The sequence below is a fragment of the Zerene cesonia genome, chromosome 18 (genome assembly GCF_012273895.1).
Source record: "Zerene cesonia ecotype Mississippi chromosome 18, Zerene_cesonia_1.1, whole genome shotgun sequence".
NCBI classification, from domain to species: Eukaryota; Metazoa; Arthropoda; class Insecta; order Lepidoptera; family Pieridae; genus Zerene; species Zerene cesonia.
Genome location: NC_052119.1, coordinates 2,658,704 through 2,663,667, shown reverse-complemented (window position 1 = coordinate 2,663,667; position 4,964 = coordinate 2,658,704).

The following is a 4,964-nucleotide window of genomic DNA, read 5'->3' as shown; positions in this document are numbered from 1 at the left end:
GATTTGTATCAAACTATGTTTGTTATGTTTTCATACAAAAACTATTGGACCGATTTAAAAAAAAAATTCACCATTAGAAAGTTGCAACTTTACTGAATGATATGGGCTTTATGGACCACAGGCGATGCCAGTGTGAACAGCTAGTCTTTTTATGTGCCAAAAGAAAATAAGTTATTTTTTATTAATTAAGAATACTAAAAACTTATTAACCAGTAAAATAATAAAAAAAATAGTTATTTATATAACTATTAGAAAATGCTTATTAGATTGATGTTTAAGTAGGTGTATAAAAATATCAAAGTCAAAATGATGAAACGCATCATAGATTTCATGCCCAATATGACCCTAATCGTCAATGGAGGAAGGATGATGCGTATAATTACTAAATGGATGGTTGGTAACAACACGACACAACGGAACACCTCCCTTGACACCTTTCAATAAACCCAATGTCCAAAAATCCTATGATTTTTAAAGAATTTCTAACACAACGACCAAACGAAAAAAATAACAATTTATGAGCACTTCACCCCCGCTGTAACCATTCAAAGCCCAATAATTGTATATTCTTTTACAGTAGTGTGCCGTTTATTTGGTACGGTCGATGAAGGCAGCGGGAAGAAAAAAATGCATTCAACGAAAATCACAGGCGCCTTTAATCACCGCTATTGAGATCTACGCGGGATCAAAGCGACCCGGCGCCACCACGAAATCACCCCTCAAAATATTATTATAGAGTCCAATTTGGGATTCGATTCGCCCACCTTTTTTGCGGCCGAACGGATGCTCGTGTCAAACGGTTTAGTATTTTGAGTTTGTTTTGAAAATTCTTTTATCTGATGCATTATTTGCCGTTTCCATTGTTACGCTTGTTCATCTGCCCATATCGGGGGGCGATTTGTTGGCTCTAGGGTTGGGCTGGAACTGTCTTGTCGCAATAATTTAGACGTCAAATTGTGGATGTGTGCGTTCAGTGCGAATCATTATTATATTATTTATGAGTTGGGTGAGTGCAATGTAAAGCCGGCGGCTTTGACAGCGGCCACCGAGGATCGTAGGTGGTATATCCGTTAATGATCAAACTTTTTCGAGACTTCGGAATACTTTCGGTACAAGATAAATTATATGTATATCCATTTTCAGTGTCAATTTAATTTTAACAATATACGAAGTTAAATTAACTGCTTATTTTTAACTTAATATAATACATACTAGCCTTCAGACACTGCTCGTTTTCTTTGAAGTTTTTTTTATTAGTTTTCATCCTGTGCTAATCAGATACTAATACAACGAATCAAGAATAATCAAAATCCATGAGTTATGTGATCCAGATTATTGTCGATTGGGTTAATTAAAATGATAAGCAAAAAAAATTGAAACAGTAAAAAATTTAACATTTTAATGTGTAAGTACTTTTAAAAAATTTTATCTCTTTAGGTACATGTTTCGTAGCACTGGATACGCATGTCACCGAACCAGTTAACAAAAGACTTCAACGACCACACAAATGCGAATTTTGAGTCTTTATAATAACTAATGTAGACATGCAAACGAAGGGTTACCATTTTTTTTATATTTGATAGATTTTTATACAAGTAACGAACAACACAATGCGGTGCTTAAATCAATTTTAATATCATAAAAGGAATAAAAACATTCACTTTCAAATACTTTTTATATGGGGAAAATAAGCTAACTCAAATTATGACTTTTGAGTCTACCTTTTCCTTTGAGTCTTATATTTTTTCATAATTTATTTTAAACAATATTACATAAAATCGATAGGTTTCTTCAAGTAAAACAAAAAGCATATTCGTTTGTTTTATTTGTCCGTTAAATAAGCAAACAAAATAATAATACGATAGGCTTACATTTTCATTTTCCGCTTCACATTAATGTTAAGCTTTAAAACAAAGCCTAATTTTATTCTTTCTATAAGTTATACATTTATCATATTAACTGATATGTCAATTTACAGGTTTATTCATTAATAATATAAAATTATAAATTCTGTACGAATCCGTCCATTCTTGATATTATATGCAAAATTTTATGTAATAGACACAACTACCGCATATTTAATTATAAGTGTGCTAATTGACGATGGCCTATTCGGTGGAGATATGAAATATCAGCAAAAATTTTTTGAAAATCATCTAGTATGTGGTAATACTCTAGTGATTGAATTTTAGCAATTCATGCTTATAATCATTTATCACATAGTTCCTATTGCAAAATAGCCACTGCTTCTTTCATACATACAATTTTATATTATGTTACCAAAATGTATTTTAAAATTTTTGTATTTTAAAATATAACTATAATATAATATAATGTCACCCCTCAAAAACAAGATGCAAACAGAACAGTACACAATATATCAATCATTAACAAAGAGACGAAGAAAAAATTTATATAACATAGTTAGTCAATATAAAAATAGGATCCTTAAAATTAGTTTAACTAACCTCTAACCCACTGTGATTATTAATTAAATTCAACTACGCAAAGCTCTACCACGTAAATACTCTTTTAACCGCACTCAAATTGACCGTCTTGTAATATTTAATAAAAAGACAACTTTAGAATATAATATTAATTAAACTGTCCAAAATGTATTGTACAATTATGTTCAGCTCTTTATAGACATTTTAATTTTAAGATCTTATCAATAAATAGCCTACTGTATAACGTCATATAACTATACAAGTCTTAATCGTTAATCGTGATTGTAAATTCAATCGAACGATAAATCGTTTGTCACGTCTATAAAAACACAATTGCAGATGTAGCCAGATGTCCGCGCATGCGCGGAGACAGGTGTTCAGATTTTACCAACAAACGTTGATAAGAATCCCAGTCGTTAAACGTTTTTTCATTAGATATTGATGCTGATTTGGGCAGGATTTAGCACCACATACAGATTGTCTTTTATGAAAAACATATCTATTTTATTATATTTACTTTTATGCCGGTAATATCTCACTTTATTATTATGTATAGCTAGATGCACGATAAAGACATGAGATTCAAGTTTTACACACTTTAACACAGGCATCAGAAGAAAGCTTTTAAATATAAATTTATTTTTAATTTGTTTTAAATCTTATGTCAGCGAAGTGTAGAAACCCAATATCTATGATTGTCAAAACATTCAATTTTAACAATTCTGATAGGTTTTCCCCGTACTGTTATTTGCAGTAATATAAAAAGTACAATGGATATAAAAATTAATATAGCTTGCCCGACAAATACAAAAAAAAATAACAAATAAATTAAATTACTGTTCGCTTCGCAACGTTAGCTTCGCCCGCGTACTCAAGAGAAGAGAAACAGACTCGATATTTTACCCACACAGTTCCCATTCCCGGAAGATTTCCGGAATAAAATGTAAACACTATGTTCTTCTGCGATTCTTAAGCTATCTTTGTATCAAATTTTATTCTAATCAGTTCAATAGTTAAGCGTGGCGAAGAGTCAGACAGACAGACAGAGATTTTCGCATTTATAATATAAGTAGGATTTCTTTATAAGGTACTTAATTAATTTTGAAACATAAAAATGTTCTGTTAAATTCCTCTTTAATTAAATTAGATGAGCTTTTTACCATATTATTGCAGAAAATACTATACACTACACTAGTTTTATAATATTTAAGATGAAGAATTAATTTTGTTCCAGATGTTGGACTTAAATTCATACATTGATTAGGAAATATTTATTCAGCTAATTCATTATTAAACATACATTATATAAAGACAATTAAATTTATCGCCCTCATTTAATAGTCATTCCGCATACTGTGTTAATCATAAAAACCAAAACAAAAGTGCATCTCGTTCAAAATATCAAATTACCGGGCCGTTAAAACCCCTGTCCAAATATTTAGTATCATAAAACCGATTTAAACTTAATATATAGCACAATCGGAACACACGATTTGTATTCGTCAAGGATAAAAGTTATAAAAATATTATGTTCATTTTAACTTCTTCTGTTAGAAATTAAAAGCTCGCCCCCGCTTAGATCCCGCGTCACGTACGAATGCTATAATGTGGTCCTTGTATAAATTAAAAACACTAACGTGTCATTCAACCATTTTCGTACTCATATAATACAACCCGTCCATGATGTTTGTCGCAAATGATATCGGTAAAGGAAATAGAAAATGTCATATCTTCAACGTTATAATCTGAACATTAACATATGAAAACGCATGGTCAGTAAAAATCGAAAATCGATTTGGTGTCGTCATAAAAAAGACATCAAAATCAATTTATGAGTGTGCAATATAGAACCGGAGGCATATACTCGAATAACGTATAATCCTCACCGCCACTTGTCAAACGACGGTCTTTATAATATTATGACAATAAAAAAGTATTCATTGAGACAATAGTGGAGTTAGAGCACACAATAAATTTTGACATGGTCCATTTATCACGGCCGATAATCATCGAGGAACGCTCGCACGCGGGCCGAAATTCTTTTGAGATTTGTTCACCTAATTCTGTCGATAATTTAATGTAAATTAAGTTTAACAAATGTGCATGTTAAATATGTGTTGGATTTTTATACATCCTTTTTATGTATCGAACATTGAGCTTTGTGAATTGAAATTGGGAGGTATCAGGTAGGTATCTATAAGTATATATTTATGATTTCTTTTTTCATCAAACGCATAAGGAAGTTTCATTTGATTGTTACCAATTAAAAACCTATTAACAGACAACACAAGTTGTTCTTATTATTAAAAATTTTAAAAAACATATCTTAACTTTTTTACGTTACCTCTGTATTCATTTTTAACCTTGATTTAATTTTTATATTATTTTAACAAATTATATCATTACATTCTAATTTTAATGCGTTTAAATGATATGGATTAAACGATAATCGGACATACATAAAAGCAACCTCCAAATAAATCTTGTTTATTCAGCGAGGGTTTACTTGAACCAATC